Consider the following 19,863-nt stretch of genomic DNA (forward strand, 5'->3'; position numbering starts at 1 on the left):
AGAAAAATAGCCAGGCTGAGGGCTGCTGTGAAGCTCCAAGGCAAGCAAATCCGCCAATAAGCGCAAGACCCACCAAGGTAGAGCAGGAACTTTGTTGCACAATATATTTTAACTCAGGTTTTAAAATACATATTATGTAACTGATGCACTAAAAAGGTGCAGCTGAATTTGCAGTGGAGACTATTCTAAAAATGCCAAACGGTTAGGTAGAGACTAGAGAATCTATCAGATCACAGCAGTTACCAGAACTTTGTTCAGTGGCACAACTTTTTATGATAAATCGTCAGACAGATTTTGGTCTATTGCTTTTGAAAATGATTTGAAGAAAATGTTTCCCCTTCAAACTTTGCTGGTTCATACATCCCAGTATCAGAAGAAAGGAGAGGAGAGGCCATAGCAGAAAGATTGGCCACATTGTGGTATATATTGTAACACACTGAAAATATTACTACTCTTTATTAATAACAATACTTACTGATGGAATGGGACTTCCGGGATTGCGTCTTTAGTCTGTTAGGGCTGTAGCTAAAGACAACAGAGCTATATATTCACTGCATTTCTTGGAATCTTTGCTAAGGGTCTGCTTTGCCTCTATTGAAACTCCTGGCAAAACTCCCAATGACTTCAATGCAAGCAGAATTGTCCCCAGTCAGTTAATGTTTGTTCAGGGATTGACAATTATAAAATCTAACTTTATTCACACTTTATTGAATATCTGCCATTCAGATTCAACCCAAGTTTTAGTTCTGAGTTTCCAAGATCCTGCTCCGAAGTGTCATCTCAGGATTTTATTAGGAAGCTTTTTCATCCATTTGTTCTAAGTCAGTGGTTCTCAAAGGCGGCGGGGGGGGGGGGGGGACGGGACGCAGAGGAACATTTTGGGGTGGGTGGCAGGGCTGGGGCCAGCCCCATGGGGGGCAGGGAGGGAGTGCTACACTTTCAGCCCCACTCTGCCCCCCAGACCAGCTCTGCCCTCACACCAGCTCCGACCCCAGCTGCAGCTCCACTCCACCCCCTGGCTCATTCCCTCACCCCTCATTCCCTCTTTGTTCCCAGACCAGCTCTGCCTCTAGCCCCAGCTCCACCTTCATCCCAAGCTCTGCTGCTGAGGAAGCCTTCGCTGTGCAGTAATGTGGTGGGGGAGGGGGATGTGGACAGATTCCGTTACTGGCAAGAGGGAGGATGTGACAGGAAAAGTGTGAGCACCACTGTTCTAAGTGAAATTATCTGTCAGTTAAATAATACAGATGTACCACAAAGCTAGGTGAAATTCTGATACATTGAGTGTAAACAAAAAAAAAACGGGGGGGTGGGGTGGGGGGGAAACCCATAGCTGGAAATTCAGATGCTAAATCCAATTGGGAACTGAGACCAAAGGATTTAGAACTCACCCGGCCTAACTTGATGGCAGCAGCAGTTAACTTTCAGAAGTCCTGTTCCTGTCAAGTTGGTGACCGCACATTTCTTATAAGTGCTCCTTGTGTCTGCAGAATCTGAAATGCCTAAACATGTAAATTAGAGACCATGAGGGCTCCACTTACCAAATAATACATTAATATCAGGGACATTTTAAGGAGGAGGGTTGAAAAATTTTTTTTTTTAACTCTTCCTTTTTGTTTGTTCATTTCTTCTTGTGTAGGATGCTAGATCCCAGTAAGGACTCAGGCTTACTGAAGAGGAAATTTTGCATCGAGAGAAACGGGAACAGCAAGGAGAAAGGTAATTTTCTTGGACAAAAAAATCTTTGCCCAAAAGCTCTCTCCCATTCCTCAGACAGAGACCTTATGGGGGCTTTCCTCATGTGTACAGCTGCATGTTACAGCAACTCGTATAGCATAAAAGCAGCGTGTAACCTATTCACTGGCTAAGAGGGAGTTTTTGCAACTCCTAAAGCCTTCCCAGTAGAGAGAAACAGTTAAAACAGCAGTGTAAAATAGTGCTATTGAGACCCACCTTCAGCCGGAATCTCAAAAATTTTGTGGCAGAGGGTGTATTTCACAGTACTGATCTTTCAACAGTAAAATAGGGAAGTACATTTGTTTTTGTTTTTAAAGATGTTTTTATTACAGATTTTAAGGTGTTAGAGTAGATTCTGTATTATGGACCACAAGATACTAACAAAGATTTAATTGCATCTTTGTGTTCATAAATATAAAACTGCATAACCCTTCAAGCATTGAAGGTATTACATTAGTCTTATGTAACTTGTGTGTGTGTGCACATGCTGCATTTATACAGTGCCTGATGTACCAGGATTTGCACACACCTGCCTCTCTGACGCATACTTCCCTGACTTGCATACGTGCATGGGTCCTCGGACTTGTACACACATGCTTTAAAAATTCAAATGAATGTTAGATGAAGCTACATTCTTTGATGCCTTACAATAAATGCCTAATGTATTATAGAATATTTTATTACTAACCTGTTTGTAAATTGTACAACATATGCCATTGTAAGGCAAGAGCATTCTGTGTAGGTATTGTTAAGACAATGACTGTGAATATTTAGTGAAGATTTTAAGTAATTAAAAAGTGTATTCTCCAGTATCATGTGTTTTTTATAATTAAATATGTGGTTTAGCAGTAGAGTTTTGGTATAAAGTGTGTCTAACCAGAACATTCCCCTTCCCTGTTGTTATAAAAAGCTCCTGGAGGTGGTGCCATTTAACAAATACATCATCCAGGGATGCTGATCTGTCAGCATACTCCAGCTGAGCTACTAATAGCATTGCTGAGGTGCAGAGCTGACCATAAACTGCATCAGTTATAGGTAGGCAACTGTAGAGCCAATAGGTGCACTGGGAAATGCTTAATAAATTACTAAAAGGAAGCTGGTTTCAGAATCGCAGCCGTGTTAGTCTGTATTCGCAAAAAGAAAAGGAGGACTTGTGGCACCTTAGAGACTAACCAATTTATTTGAGCATAAGCTTTTGTGAGCTACAGCATCCGATGAAGTGAGCTTTAGCTCATGAAAGCTTATGCTCAAATAAATTGGTTAGTCTCTAAGGTGCCACAAGTACTCCTTTTCTTTAAAAGGAAGCTGAGCCTCCTGCAATGAGTGCAACACACAGCAGACTCTGTTCACTGCAACTACCACCATGGTCTTGTTGCTGTCGGAAGGTCCCCACAAAAGGCAATGCTATGTGTACTTGGTGCAGAATTCAGAGGACTCCAATGAGGAGAAAGTGCTTTATATCTTGTGTAGCTCAGGAATCTATTTCAAAACAATGTTAAACTGTGGCATTTCTGAGCCCCTTATGGGGTGGTAACTGCAAAGTGGGATCATTTGTGGCTCTGGCAATTTGGGCTCAGAGATTTCACAACTATTTCCATTCTATTTCACTGCATACACATTTCACCTTTTGTTTAAATAGTTTACTCCTCTCCCCGCCCCCCAACTCTCAAATCAGAGTGGAAACAGGATGGGAACTGGATTTACAATGTGTCACAGGGACTCTTGTACACAGGTATCACAGAGAAGACCCTCCCAAGTTGTCAATAGTATTCTTAAACTCCAGTTGTTGTAATTACCTTTGTGCTGGACTTCATGGCATTCAGAGAGTGTAGAACCTCTATGCAGGTCGCCTGCACAATTGATCATTTTTGTACCAGCCCTGAAGTCAGGGTCCTCTGGAAATGAAAGAGGGAGGGCAGGGGTGTGAGTCAGTATTTGAACAGTAATTTTTAATTTTATTTTCTGCATTGTGTAATGCAGGGAAGGTCTCTCACTCTCATTATGCGTTCAGACTGTTGCTGTTTCTTGCTCCCATTGGAAAGCACACTCTGGAATCAGCTGGAGTCAGCTCCCTGGCAGAGTTCAATGCATACTGTTTTTACATGTAAGAGAGACTGAGTATCTAAAAAAAGTAAGACACAGCCACAATATTGAACAGCAAGGGTGCTGTCCAAAGGAAGCCATAGAACTGCACAGACGCTCCACAAATGGTGAAATTAGACTGTAAATTGTGCAGGCAGACCCCTTTACTATATGTACAATAGGCCTTCAGTCCTGACTGAAGCCCCTATGTGTTACTGCAATACAAGAATTAATAATGATGCTAAGGGTCATATCGCTTACTTTTGGAGGTGGTGAGCTGAAACTGAAGGCAGAATAGAGCAGAGAGTTGGCATAAGAGCACTTCCAAGAAGCTTTTGGACCTACTTCCAATAGTTATCCCCGATTTCTTTTTTAGGAATGACATCTGATATCTCCATTACCCACATTTTTGGACAGTGTATGCTTCTGCCAAAGAGATCAGTTGTGGTGCTTGCACAAAATGAACAAAGAAAACAAAAGGCATGGAAAAGTCAACTCCATGTGAAATACAAGAGGAAGATTCTGCATACCCCACTGCTCTCTGTCTGTGTTTCAAGGTTTCCTGACTCAGTTCCGAAGATCCCTCTCCTTCCTCCTTTGTTTCCGTCTCAACCACCTGTGCCCCTCAATTCTGCAAAGTTGAGTTATCAACTAACTATTTCAGGTAAGTTTATGCTTCCATACTTCCCTTTTTGTCCTGCTCTTGTGGCTGCCTGTTTGCTATCTTGTCCCTCTCTGTTTGGCATATTGGACATTCCTTCAGTTATCAGCTCATTTCTTTCTATATTTCCATATTTGTGTTTTGTTAACATTTTCCCTTCTTGCTTGTATGTTATCACTCTTGCAGCTGTCGTTTCCTCCCTGCCCACACATCTACTTATTTTAGCTGCTTATGCCTTCTTCTCTGCTGTCTTCCCTTATGGAAACAATAACATATGTAGTGAATCAAGCAATCTTTAAACACTCTAAACTTATTAGAATGCATATTTTTCATAAAAGTTCTGTATAGACTGGATCCCTGAAAGGTCTGCTCGACTCTTGACCCCCAAAATATAATGTAAACTGTCCCTTTCTCCAGCAGTGTGTATTTCTGAACCATCAGGGTTGGAACTCATCTGTTTAGATGTCGCTAAGCTCCTCTATATAGACACAATTCTGTTTCAATTGCAAACTTTATCAGGCCTTCAAGATTCGGCTCTTAATTCCTCCTTGAAATGATGAATTTGTATGTCATGTCACCTCTCTGTGTCTGTTTCCTCATCTGTAAAATGAAGATACTGCTTGTCTATTTCTTGTGGACTTTGTGTGGTTTAAATCATTAATGTTTGTAAAAAACTTTGAGATATTATAGAAGGGCACAGGATCGCTATAAGATATCAGCCTTCAAGAGTCAAGGTCATCAGTACAGAACAGCATTATGAGCCAGATCATACTTCTGAATAGGCTTTCCTGCCTATGGGCTCAGAAACTCAGCCACTTTCCACTCAATTTCCTTTGTGGCCTTCCATCAGGGTGGGATTTGCCTCCATCTTCCTCCTCAAGGACTGGCAGGGGTTTCAGCCCCCAAACTCCATTGGTCTTTGGAGTTCCTAGGGCATCCCCAATAAGCCAGTATCCCCAGATCCTGTCCTATGGAAGTGATCACTTCGCATAGGGGGAACCAGTATAAAGGAATGCCAACAGGATCTTGGAATGAATTGTGATTTCTGTTTCTGAATCATAAAGAACAAATGGTATCTCCACAGCCTGATGTGCAATCAGGGCTGCTTCAATGAGCTGCTGTACTGTAGCAGAGGATGGACATCTCCATGGCAATGTATTGGCCTTACTCCTGGCAGTGTAGTACAGACAGCTTCCTTAGTTGTAGCTAATGTCAAATGTGACTGAATAGTTTTATTGATAATTACCAGAAAGTTGAACTTACAAATGTAGAATTATTACCAAAAAAACTGCATTCAAAAATAAAACAATCTAAAATTTTAGAGCCTGCAAGTCCACTCAGTCCTATTTCTTGTTCAGCCAGTTGCTCAGACAAACCAGTTTCTTTACATTTGCAGGAGATAATGCTGCCCGCTTCTTGTTTACAATGTCACTTGAAAGCAAGAACAGGCGTTCGCATGGCACTGTTGTAGCCGGCATCGCAAGATATTTGTGTGTCAGATGCGCTAAAGATTCATATGTCCCTTCATGATTCAACCACCATTCCAGAGCACATGTGTCCATGCTGATGACTGGTTCTGCTCGATAACAATCCAAAGCAGAGCGGACCAACGCATGTTAATTTTCATTATGTGAATCAGATGCTACCAGCAGAAGGTTGATTTTCTTTTTTGGTGGTTCGGGTTCTGTAGTTTCCGCATCAGAGTGTTGCTCTTTTAAGACTTCTGAAAACACATTCCACAGCTCGTCCCTCTTAGATTTCGGAAGACCCTTCAGATTCTTAAACCTTGGGTCGAGTAATGTAGCTATCTTTAGAAATCTCACATTGGTATCTTCTTTGCATTTTGTCAGATTTGCAGTGAAAGTGTTCTTAAAATGAGCAACATGTGCTGGATCATCATCAGAGACTGCTATAACATGAAATATACGGCAGAATGTGGGTAAAACAGAACAGGGGACATACAATTCTTCCCCAAGGAGTTCAGTCACAAATTTAATTAATGCATTATTTTTTTAACTAGTGTCATCAGCATGGAAACATGTCCTCCGGCTGAAGCATGAAGGGGCATACGAATGTTTAGCATATCTGGCACATAATACCTTGCAATGCTGGCTACAAAAGTGCCATGCTAATGCCTGTTCTCACTTTATGGTGACGTTGTAAATAAGAAGAGGGCAGCGTTATTTCCTGTAAATGTAAACAAACTTGTTTGTCCTAGCGATTGGCTGAACCAGAAGTAGGACTGAGTGGACTTGTAGGCTCTGAGGTTTTACATTGTTTTGTTTTTGAGTGAAATTATGTAACAAAAAAACCCTACATTTGTAAGTTGCACTTTCACAACAAAGAGATTGTACTACAGTACTTGTATGAGGTGAATTAAAAATACTATTTCTTTTGTTTATCATTTTTACTGTGCAAATATTTGTAATCAAAAGTAATATACACTCTGATTTCAATTATAATACAGAATACAATATATGAAAATGTAGAAAAACATCCAAATATTTAATAAATTTCAATTGGTAGTCTATTGTTTAACAGTGTGATTAAAACTGCGATTAATCACGATTCATTTTTTTAATCACAATTAATTTTTTGAGTTAATCGCTTGAGTTAACTGCGATAAATCAACAGCCCGAGTTTTTAGTTCAGAATACCGTATTGTTTTTGTTCTCGGGTCTTTCCTATATGTGCATCTGTCTTTTCTGCAATAAATCTAGATGTGTACATGCCTTAACAATTTATAAAATTACTGAATTACGCTCTATTCCAGAGTGTTCATATGAATTATATCCTGCAATAAATATTAATTTGAAATATGTACTGTAGGTACAATATACTGCAGCGAAGGGTTTTTTTAAATCTTGAGCTGTCACATCTGTTGAGCTTTTCTCATTTTTGTTTTTATATGGTTGTACTTTATTTTCTGTGCAATTATTGTGAAATCTAACTACTTTTCTAATCTTTGTTGATTTTGTGTGTGTTCATATATATTGATACGGTTTAAAGAAGTTATAGGAATCATTCTGTGAATAACCTACTATATAAAGAATTGCAATAATTGCAAATGTACAATACTGCAGAGACTGGACTGTCTATGTACTGACATAAATCATTCTGGAGGTGCAGCTTAGAAGTGAATAACTAAGCACAAAAACACTGCAAGGAATAGGTGTCATATACTGTATGCAGTTTCTTCCAACAAATTAAAGCAGGCCTGGGCCCCGTAACTCCCAATGTGTCCACACTGGCAAGGCAGATATAGCGCCTGGACTCTGCAGCTGGAGCGCCCCTGGTAATCCACCTCCACAAGAAGCATAATGCTTGCTGTGCCCCGGCTGAAATGCCCAGGCATCAGTGTGAATGAGGTGTTGCATTCTGCGCTGTGATTGGCCTCCGGAAACATCCCATAATCCCCTGAAGTGAAGTGGCCACTCTTGTCATTGTTTTGGAATCGGCTACAAGAATGCGAATATGCCCTTTCAAAGTTCAGTTTTTGAGAGCTGGCCTGGGACAAAGCAAGCCATTAGTGTGAAATGCTGCTGTTGTGAGTGTGTGTGAGAGAGTGGGGGTGAGGAGGGTGGTCTGCTGCTGTCTGAACTTACAAAACAGCATACTGACAAGCTCTCAGCCCCCCAAAACCCACTCTCTCTCCCCCCACATACACACAACATGCTCCCTGTCACGCTCCACGCCCCCCCCCCGCGCCCTTTTGAAAAGTACATTGCAGCAACTTGCACAGTGGGACAGCTACCACAATGCACTGCTCTTTGTGGCATTGCAAGAGCTGCTACTGTGGCCACGCCAGTGTGCTTGCAGCTGACAGTGTAAACACACGGCAGCGTTTTTCCTGCTGCAGTCTCCGAAGGCTGGTTTAATTCCCAGTGCTCTACATCTGCAAGTGTAGCCAAGCCCTAAGGCAGAGGTGAGCAAACTACGGCCCGCGGGCCACATCCGTCCCGTGGGACCATCCTGCCAGGCCCTTAAGTTCCCGGCAGGGGAGGTTAGCCCCCAGCCCCTCCCCTGCTGTCCCCCCTCCCCCGCAGCCTCAGCTTGCCATGCTGCTAACACTCTGGGCAGCAGGTCTGCGAGCTCCTGCTGGGCAGCGCAGCTGCCAGTCCCAGTGCTCTGAGCGGCATGGTAAGGGGCCGGGGAGTCGGGGGGGTTGGATAAGAGGCAGGGGGCGGTTGGATGGAGTGGAGGTTCTGGGGGGGGGCAGTCAGGGGCCAGGGAACAGGGGAGGTTGGATAGGTGTGGGAGTCTTGGGGGGCCTGTCAGGGGGAGGGGGTGTGGATGGGGGGAGGGGCAGTCAGGGGACAGGGAGTGGGGGGGTTGGATGGGGAGGGGTAGTCAGGGGACAAAGAGCGGGGGAGGGGGGTTGGATGGGTCGGGGGTTTTGAGGGGGGGCAGTCAGGGGGTGGGAAGTGGGAGGGGGTACATATCGGGTGGGGGCCAGGGCTGTTCCCTACCCAGCCCTCCATACAGTTTCTGAACCCCGATGTGGCCCTCAGGCCAAAAAGTTTGCCCAACCCTGGTCTAAGAGACCCTCTTTGCTTTTCAAGGATTTCCTTAACTACTGTGAAGAAATTGATAATGGTAAGCAGGACAGCTGTCCTTTACTCTGTGTAGATAATCGATGTGATACTCGCCGTGCCAAACAAGTGCAGCATTGACCCAGAGTACAGTATAATAGCTTGCCTTTCCAGAGTAACAGATGTAGCATATGTGACTAATAGTTATCCAGGGATTTTTTTGAGGCTTGGTACAATATATATAATGAAATAGTATGATCACTAGTCAGGTAAGCAGCAGCTAAAGTTCATGAGAACCCATATAGATTTGTGACAATCCCTTTGAGCAATATAATGTGTAACTATTTTTAGTTAAGCCAAACCTAGTTGAATGGTGTCTATAATATTCTGTCTAGCACCTGCTAGCTAAAGCACTTAGCCAGTAAATTCCTTCACCTCTCCCCAGTGGAGAAACCATTAGTGCCCTGTAGGTCTAAACTGCAAAGAACTCTGCAGAGGACAAACTCCGTTGTCTGATGCGTCTCTTCCTCACTGCACGACTTCTTCTAGGGACATCTTTAGACTCGCTCAGTGGCTGGATGTTTCTGCAGATGTTGTGTCTTTTAAGCAGCACATGCTCTCTGAGACTCTGACTCTTACTTCCTGATTTCTGTCTCTGTCCTTCCCTTTCTGTGCCTTGGATCTCTTAGGGTTTGTCTACACAGCCGACAGCAGCGCTTTAACGTGGCTGTGTAGTCGCGGCTCCAGCGTTGGGCGAGAGCTCTCCCAGCATGTGATGAAACCACCTGCACAAGGGGACTAGCGCCCAGAGCTGGGAGCATGGCTCTCAGCGCTGTAGAACTGTCTACACTGCCACTTTACAGCTCTGAAACTTGCATCGCCCAGGGGGGTGTTTTTTCACACCCCTGAGCGAAGAAAGTTTTAGTGCTGTAAGTGGCAGTGTAGACCAGGCTGTAGCAGGTCTGAGGTGTATGGCCCATTGTAGTGGCTGTTGGAAATTTTTGTTGGACTTCGTCAGGGTAAAAGCTATGTATTTTCTTTTTTGCTCCATTTGCTCAAAGATATCTGTAAAGAGCAGGGCCACTTAATTAATGGTGTGACCAAGGACTGCAGCACACAAGAGGCTAACAGAACTGAGAACCTGGCAGGACCCCTCCAATGGAAACTAACTCCTGTGGCACTGGCTTTGGTCTTCCTTCTTTCTTCATTTTTATGGACTTGATTATAAACCATTGTTTAGGCCAAACCCTTTAATTCATTGTCTTCTGTTTTCTGCTAGGAAGGACAACACCTGGCTATACATCTTCTGCTGTAGAAAGAGAGTGAAAACTTAGGCCTGTGATTGAACAACCACTGCTTGTTCCCTGCATTGTCAGAGATCTTCTTCGTCAAAACAGATTAACCCTTTCCGCCCTACTTTTCTTTAATCTAAAGCTATGTTTACTGGCCTGCACTATTGAGTTCTGGGGCATGCTGCTTCTTCCCATTGTGCTATGCTGCCTTGAAAAAATCCTCCCTCATGAAGTGCCTTTCTTGAAGGGCAAGACTTCTGCAATGCCAGTGAGCCATGCTACATGGGGGGAGGGATAGCTCAGTGGTTTGAGCATTGGCCTGCTAAACCCAGGGTTGTGAGTTCAATCCTTGAGGGGAGCATTTAGGGATCTGGGACAAAAATTGGGGATTGGTCCTGCTTTGAGCAGGGGGTTGGACTAGATGATCTCCTGAGGTCCCTTCCAACCCTGATATTCTATGTGCCTCTTCTAGTCTAAGCCACTGCTATCCTGCACTGCATAATCTTTTTTGCTTGCTTTTTCGTCTCTCTTAGTTTAAGTGACCCTCTTGTACACACGTAGTAGAATGGAGCTACTGCAGACAATGGTACAGCAGATGTGAGAGCCCGCCATGCAGGGCCAGTTTTGCTGCAGCATTCTTATACAGTTATGGGAGAACTGTCTGACTCTGTCATTGTTTTGCCTTGGATATTTTGACCTCCTCTTTATCAGCGGACCCTTTGGAGGTGCTTAATTCTGACAGACACTGTTTGCATCCTAAGGATGTGCATTATTAGCAGTATGATTGGGTAATGTGATACTGTGAGTTGCATGATGCCTGGTGGGGCCAATTTCAGTCCCTCATGTACCTGTCCCCCACACCCCATCCTCTACATGATGCAGAGGGCATTTTATACCTGCATACCAAGTGGCTCTCATTATGTATGCACTCGAACTTTACAGGCTTTGGGCACAGCATGGTCTCTCCAAGGCAGCACAATGGAATACTGACTAACTGCCAAGTTCAGCTGACACGTTACAGATAAGGCTGGCTGAGCTGAAGTCCAGCTTGAAACTCAGTGCAATCCTCTAGCATGCAACGGTCACCTTCCCAAGAATGAGGCACGTTTGTCTCCCTTTACATTTACATGGGGATTACGAGAGACTAGGAAAGTGCTTTAAAATGATATAATGTCTCTGCACCTCATCAAAACCTTCCCCTTCCACCAATTTCTGCCTGATTTACTGTTAATATAGTACACTCCCATCACCCTGCACTGAGATGCAGTGATTATTTTTCCGTTGCCATAAAGAATGTAAAAGAGATGGGAAAAATCAGTTCAGTTCAGAGGTTTATTTTTTTTAAAAAGGTGTGGTTTTTTTTCTGATCGAGCCCAATAATGTTTCTTATGTCGGCAAAGGGATTTAATAATCAGCTTCTTAGTCCAACAGATGTTTTATGCTTATGTTTGGAAAAATTATTAATGGGAGTTAATTTAGACTGATTGAAATGCTTACAAAGTAAAGTTGTTGTTTTTGCACTAAAGGAAATAAAGACTGTGATATGTTTCAAGATATTACTTCATAATTTCTACAGTACAATTTATTTTAAAGCTTTAGTTTATGAAAACTTTGTCCAATGGTAAATGTCTATTCAATATGAATTTAGGGATATCTTTTAGGAACTGGAAATTACAAACCCATTTATAATGTATTGCAAAAGTAAATGGCACAAAACAAATGGTTGGGCAGCATTTCTCTTGCTCGGAAAATATTTCTGTTTTGTATGGGGGAGAAAAAACTTAGACCAAAAGAATATTAAGTGGAAAATATTTTCTAAAACAAAGTGCTGGTTAATTTTTACCCAGCAGGTGACTGTTCACAGCAATTTAATATAGATGTACAAGACCAGTTTTCAAACGTGGGTCTCTTAACTGCATCTGTAAATCCGAACAGGATGCAAGAATGTGTCTGTGGACTATGACAATTGACACCTTAGAAATATATATTATAACAATAAGAACCTTTTTTTTTTTTTTTTAATGCTCCTTCTAGTAATACTAATGTGTGTCCATGTGGAGAGGCTGACAGCTTTTTGGCATCCTGAGTTAAAACTGGGCCCCAGGTTTTAGGAGAAACCTCACGTAACTGGCTATAAACTGGATATGTGGAGCCAGTTACCAAAGCAGCCGCAACTGCTTGTGCCCTCAGCAGCTTATAAAAGTTACTTTTCTTCACTGTTACAACATCCATTCATTATACTAAACTGGCAACTCTGTTTCCTATTTGAATTATTCTAAAGTGTGTCAAAAAGGGCTCTTTGCAGAATACTTAAGAAGGAAAGCAGGATTCATTTGGAAGAAAGTGCCACAGGTGAATTTGATTGCTTGCCCTCTTGTGCTAGAAATGCTCAGACAGATTGAATGCCTTTTATGTCCACCTTGTCATGTTACTATAATGAGAGCACTGGGGTATTAGGATGGAAATTTCATAAGCTACTTTCCTATAAACACGCAGAGGTATATCTAAAACTTGTCAAATGGGCTTGGTAAAATGAACCCCACTGGAACTGATTGGCGCGATTTAGCACTAGTGTTTTATTTGTATGATCGTGGTAACCAGCAAGGCAGTTTTCAGAGTAACAGCCGTGTTAGGGTGACCAGCAAGGCAGTGTTGTCTAGTGGATTGAACATGGGGCCGTGACGCAACACTCATTGGTGTTCCAAGCTCTCCTGGTGACTTTCTGGGCTGCTGGGCAAGTCCTTACTCCCTCTCTTCATTAATTCATCTGTTTATAAAACAGAAATAACATGTAATTACTACACAAAAGGCTGAACTGATCTAAAGTCTGTATAAAGCTCTGAAGTCCTTGATTGAAGGATGCCATAGGGTGCAAAGAATTTTTATGCATTTTATTCCTCAAGATAACAATTACAGCCTTTTAATTAACAAGACGAAGCCCAAAGACAATGGCCACTCTGATCCGTGCAGAGAAGTTACTGTTTTTCATTGTGTAGAGTAGCATTCCACCTGGTCTTGTGTAGGTCACAAGTGAAGAATACTGCTAGCAAATATCTTCAGTGCCCAGAGATGGGACACTAGATGGGGAGAGCTCTGAGTAACTACTAAGTATTCTTTCCCAGGTGTCTGGCGGGTGGGTCTTGTCCACATGCTCATGGTCTAATTGATCCCCACATTTAGGCTTGGGAAGGAATTATTATAAGATGGCCAGCCCTCTGTGGAGAAAGAGGTGGTTAGGGACTATTTAGAAAAGCTGGACGTGCACAAGTCCATGGGGCCGGACGAGTTGCATCCGAGAGTGCTAAAGGAATTGGCGGATGTGATTGCAGAGCCATTGGCCATTACCTTTGAAAACTCGTGGCGAACGGGGGAAGTCCCAGATGACTGGAAAAAGGCTAACGTAGTGCCAATCTTTAAAAAAGGGAAGAAGGAGGATCCTGGGAACTACAGGCCAGTCAGCCTCACCTCAGTCCCTGGAAAAATCATGGAGCAGGTCCTCAAGGAATCAATCCTGAAGCACTTACATGAGAGGAAAGTGATCAGGAACAGTCAGCATGGATTCATCAAGGGAAGGTCATGCCTGACTAATCTAATCGCCTTCTATGATGAGATTACTGATTCTGTGGATGAAGGGAAAGCAGTGGATGTATTGTTTCTTGACTTTAGCAAAGCTTTTGACACGGTCTCCCACAGTATTCTTGTCAGCAAGTTAAAGAAGTATGGGCTGGATGAATGTACTATAAGGTGGGTAGAAAGTTGGCTAGATTGTCGGGCTCAAGGGGTAGTGATCAATGGCTCCATGTTTAGTTGGCAGCCGGTGTCAAGTGGAGTGCCCCAGGGGTCGGTCCTGGGGCCGGTTTTGTTCAATATCTTCATAAATGATCTGGAGGATGGTGTGGATTGCACTCTCAGCAAATTTGCGGATGATACTAAACTGGGAGGAGTGGTAGATACGCTGGAGGGCAGAGATAGGATACAGAGGGACCTAGACAAATTGGAGGATTGGGCCAAAAGAAACCTGATGAGGTTCAATAAGGATAAGTGCAGGGTCCTGCACTTAGTACGGAAGAACCCAATGCACAGCTACAGACTAGGACCGAATGGCTAGGCAGCAGTTCTGCGGAAAAGGACCTAGGGGTTACAGTGGACGAGAAGCTGGATATGAGTCAGCAGTGTGCCCTTGTTGCCAAGAAGGCCAATGGCATTTTGGGATGTATAAGTAGGGGCATAGCGAGCAGATCGAGGGACGTGATCGTTCCCCTCTATTCGACATTGGTGAGGCCTCATCTGGAGTACTGTGTCCAGTTTTGGGCCCCACACTACAAGAAGGATGTGGATAAATTGGAGAGAGTCCAGCGAAGGGCAACAAAAATGATTAGGGGTCTGGAACACATGACTTATAAGGAGAGGCTGAGGGAACTGGGATTGTTTAGTCTGCAGAAGAGAAGAATGAGGGGGGATTTGATAGCTGCTTTCAACTACCTGAGAGGTGGTTCCAGAGAGGATGGTTCTAGACTATTCTCAGTGGTAGAAGAGGACAGGACAAGGAGTAATGGTCTCAAGTTGCAGTGGGGGAGGTTTAGGTTGGATATTAGTAAAAACTTTTTCACTAGGAGGGTGGTGAAACACTGGAATGCGTTACCTTGGGAGGTGGTAGAATCTCCTTCCTTGGAAGTTTTTAAGGTCAGGCTTGACAAAGCCTTGGCTGGGATGATTTGATTGGGGATTGGTCCTGCTTTGAGCAGGGGGTTGGACTAGATGACCTCCTGAGATCCCTTCCAACCCTGATATTCTAGGATTCTATGATTCTATTTCCCAGGTCAGACTGGCAGAGACCCTGGGGTTTTTTGCCTTCTGCTGCTGCATGAGGCATGGGTCATTTGCTGATTTGAGCTAGTGTAAATGGTGGATTCTCTGTAACTTGGTGTCTTTGAGGACGTCGGTAACTCAACCAGAGGTTATGGGCCTGTTGCAAGAGTGGGTGGGTGAGGTTCTGTGGCCTGCGATGTGCAGGAGGTCCCACTAGAATCATGATGATCCCTTCAGCCTTAAAGGCTATGAGTCTCTGAGATTCTGACGTAGAGTGGCCTCTGTTGAAGGAATTCACTTCTTTTGAGTATGACTCCATCCCTGCAGATGATTTGATCTTCAACCTAACCCCTTGTAATGACTGTATTCTGTTTTTCTTTTCTGGGCACAGATAGTGGAAACATATCCATTGGAAAGCATAGGAAGAGAAGAAAAGGAGTACTTGTGGCACCTTAGAGACTAACCAATTTATTTGAGCATAAGCTTTCGTGAGCTACAGCATCCAATGAAGTGAGCTGTAGCTCACGAAAGCTTATGCTCAAATAAATTGGTTAGTCTCTAAGGTGCCACAAGTCCTCCTTTTCTTTTTGCGAATACAGACTAACACGGCTGTTACTCTGAAACCTGTCATAGGAAGAGAATAAGCTACCTATGTTGCACTGGTATTGGTGGCTGCAGGAGGTGCAGGGCAATAATAAATTGGATTGAGGTGATAGAATGATCTTTGCTGCTGAGAGATTTTTGCCCCCAGGGTTTTACTTGCTTTGCATAAGGCAGTTCCAGCTTTTCACTTCAGTTAAAAACAAGTGAAATTGCACTGGCAAAATGCATGATGGTCCACCTGAGTGTGGAGTTGGCCAAAAAGTAGAAAGTTTTGCAAATCTGATAAGAGTATTTTCCTGATCTCACTGGGCCTGCTCTTTTACCGCTTACCATCAAGTTATCTTTGTGAATTTTGCCCTTTGGTACATGGGAAGCACTGCAAACTTTGGTGACGTTATGACACCTTCTTTTTCTGCCTTTTATCTGTTCAATAGTGATTAAAAAAGGGTGGTGAAATCTTGACAAAATATTTGCAGCAAACAGTGCAGTTTGCTCCTGAGACAGTCACCATATTTGGGGACTTAGAAACGTAGTATGTCAGCTTGCTTTATGGGCTAGAGTTGCAAGCAAAAGCATTTAATACAATGTCACTAATATCTTTAGCTGGAAGTAAAGAACACTTTGCAATTCAGGCTGTGGGTGTACCTCCTTGATCATTGTCCTATGCGTAGCCACCACCTCTCAAACTCACCATCACTTCCATCTATCTGTCTTAGGCTTTGTCTACGCTGGACTTCAGTCGGCAACATTTTTGTTGTTCAGGGGTGTGAAAAAAAGCGCTACTGCCGACAAAGTAGGAGAGCGCTACTGCCGACAAAGCTACCACCGCTCGTTGGGAGTGAAAGTTTTTGTTGGCGGGAGAGGTCTGTCCTGCCGACAAACAGAGTCCTCCCTTTTAGCAGCACAGTTGTAGCGGCACTGCTGTGTCGCTAAAAGGTGCGTAGTGTAGACATGGCCGTAGAGTCTGTGCTTCCACCTATCTCTGTAGTGTCAAAGTGACTTCCACATAGATAGATTGGCAGCAGCGTGGTGCTTAGTGGACTTCATGGAATGTTTGGCTTATTCTGCTTTTGGGTTATAAAAACCTCTGCTTGGCATAATGTTTTTGGCTTGATTTTCTTTTCTTTTTTAAGGGAAAGAGGTGATGGCTGGTGCTCAGTGTCATTCTGGTTATTGTGAAGAAGCTATATTAGACAGGAAGGTTTTGCAGCATTTCCTAAAGGTAGTCACACCCTTGACTAATTTAATTTCTGGAACCACAACCAGATCCTCTGAGAAAGCTTTATCCTGGATCTGACACACATTGTATGAGTGTCTGTACCTTGGAAGGTGATCACATCTTTGCTGTCAGCCCCAGGATGTGGAATTTGCTTCCTGCTGAAATTCATCTCAGTCTACCTCTTCCCTCCTTTAAAAACACATAAAATAGAATGCCATTAAAATTGAAGAAAAACCATTCTGCGGCAACAGACATGGTTTTCTATTTCTACAGAGGCATGCAAACTTGTAAGTTCAACAAGAAAGTCAGAAGTCCATCTGTTTTAGTTTGTTTGAGACTTAGCTTATGAGAAGAACTTTCCCCACATGCTCAGATGAGGCTCAGACTGTTTGGGTATGTTCAGGACTTGCTATTTGGCTTTCATATAATCTAAAGTTTGTGTTCATAAGTATAAATTGTACAGCTGCCCTGTGGTAGCTCGTATTTTGTAGATCAAACATAACTGAACTTAAACTGCCCTTTACAGATAAATCAAATAGTCCGACAACACAGATTTATTTGCAAATCATTTTTCAAAGTTCATGTAAGTAGCTTTCAAAACAGGAAAAATAAGCAGCTAGAATAAATATTCTAACATTTTAAAAAACAAATAGAGTAGTTATTTTTAACTTTCAAACTGCCTTTCTTCATAATTTTCAGTGGGACTTGACAACTCTAATCTTTGACTCCAAAATGAATGGCTTCTGGCTAAAATGATCTCAGATCAAATCCAGCCTTAATCGTTGCACAGAACAAATTCTATGGGCACTAAGATGGTGACACTTTGATGTCTGCACATGTATGCTTTACATACAGAGACACAGCTTTAAAGAATTAAATATATATATAAATATAAATATAAATTATATTAAATATAGCCCATATAGTAAAACAATATTTTATAGGACATACAATAAAGAAATGTATATGAAATAGCATGATTATAGGCTCAGTTCTAGCTCTGCCAGTGATTTAGTGCTTAGCGCTTTCCTAGATAGTTCCACCCACTTTTTGAAGAGGACTGTTCACCCTGGGCTCTGTTGCAGAGGGGATTGTATCTGCATTGCACTAGGCTAGCCTTCTCCAGGGCCGGGTCCCATGCAGGACTGGAGTGACTCTGGTCCTTTAGCTCCTTGAAGTAAATTCTTCTCTAGTGCTTTGTGCTTCTGCAGTTAGGGTGAAAACTTTAAAGATTAGGATGAGAGCAGTTAAAACCAAAGCAACACTTTTGATTTTGAAAGGTGATTATTTCAAAACACTATTCACACACTCAGGCTTTAAGAGACAATAGGGGTTAGGCCATGTTTTTGAGCAAAACTCAGTTGAAATGCAGTATCAGGCCCTAAAATAACTGAAATTGGAATATATTTGGTCCCACAGATTTTAGTGATGTAATCTGTTGCACCAGATTAAATACACTGAGTTACTGCTTAGGGCAGCAGTGGACAAATACAGGTAGAGGATATTTCTTCCTACAGCCTTAATCTTATTTTCACACTGTGGTGCTTCTAGAGTATTTATAAATTGCTGTCCAGAGTGAAGAGTAGATTGCAGTAACGGAAATGTTCTTACAGGTGTGTGGGGGAGGGCTAGCAGTCCACTGATGGCTATAATCAGTGTTAGTAGTGTTAAACCCATTTCAACTGGTGGTGGTAGTATTCATTTAGTTATGCCTTAGAGCAGGAGTCTCCAACCTTTTTATGTCCAAGATCATTTTCTGAATTTAAGGGCAACCCAGGATCTGCCCTGCCCCTTCTCCAAAGCCCCCCCCCCTCACTTTCACTGGGTTGGGGTAGGGGTTTGGGGTTTGGGAGGGGGTCCGGGCCCTGAGCTGGGGCCGAGGGGTTCACAGTGTGGGAGGGGCTCTGGGCTGAGCCTGGGGCAGGGGGTTGGGGTGCAGGAGGGGGTACAGGCTGCTGGCCCTGGGAGGTGGGTCAGTGCTGGGGCAGGGGGTTGGGGTGCAAGAGGGGGTACAGGGTGCTGGCTCTGGGAGCGGCGTGGGGCCTTGGCAGCCCCACTGCACCGCTGGAGATCATAATCGACTGGGAGAGCCTCTAAGACTGAGGCTGGTGACCACTGCCTTAGAAAGTAAGCTTCCCTACAAGGAGAGGCATTTGAGGAAGCACACCTGGAGCAGAAGCAGTTCAGTGTGTAGGAGCTGGGTGTGTCTGGTAGGGTTGCCAACTTTCTAATTGCACAAAACCAAACACCCTTGCTCTGCCCCTTCCCTGAGGCCCGTCCCCCCACTTGCTACATTTCCCCCTCCCTCAGTGGCTTGCTCTCCCCCATCCTCACTGTAACGATGCTGCGTTTAGTGGGACACTTCTGAGCATAGGTGCCAACTTCTCCTGGCACCGGTGGATGCTCGCACCCCCACGGCCCTGCCCCAACTCCACTCCTGCCCCGGCCCCTCCTGCCCCGCCCCTTTCCAACCCCTTCCCCAAAGTCCCTGCCCCAACTCCGCCCCCTCCCTGTGCCTATTGGGCCCCTTCCCCAAATCGCTGGCCCCGCTTCTTCCCCTCCATCTCCCCTGAGTGCGCCAAGTTCCCGCTCCTCCCACCTCCCTCCCACAGCTTGTTACGCCGTGAAACAGGTGCTTTGTGGTGGCAAGCACTGGGAGGAGAAGTGGGGACACAGCGTGCTCAGGGGAGGAGGTGGAGGTGAGCTGGAGTGGGGGGGTGGGGAGCTGCTGGTGGGTGCAGAGCACCCACAGGGAAAAATTGGTGGGTGCTCCAGCCCCGGAGTACCCACGGAGTCGGTGCCTATGCTTCTGAGAGTATCAGTTCAGGGCAAATTGCTTAGAGCAGGGCAGTTACAGCCCAAGGCTGGGGTTCCTTTGCACACCAAGGCAAACCAAACCAGCCAAAGAGAAGACTTCAGTTTTACCCC

General features: G+C 43.9%; 1 long non-coding RNA gene across 1 annotated transcript; it reads left to right on the forward strand.

The window, feature by feature from the left end:
• The first annotated feature begins 957 nt into the window (after positions 1 to 957).
• LOC141974657 (uncharacterized) lies at positions 958 to 4,331 on the forward strand. The gene is made up of 3 exons (XR_012635790.1): positions 958 to 1,198; positions 1,640 to 1,719; positions 4,196 to 4,331. It is a non-coding gene; the product is annotated as an uncharacterized LOC141974657 (long non-coding RNA).
• Positions 4,332 to 19,863: the final 15,532 nt, after the last annotated feature.

Source organism: Natator depressus, chromosome 19 (genome assembly GCF_965152275.1).
Source record: "Natator depressus isolate rNatDep1 chromosome 19, rNatDep2.hap1, whole genome shotgun sequence".
Taxonomy (NCBI): domain Eukaryota; kingdom Metazoa; phylum Chordata; order Testudines; family Cheloniidae; genus Natator; species Natator depressus.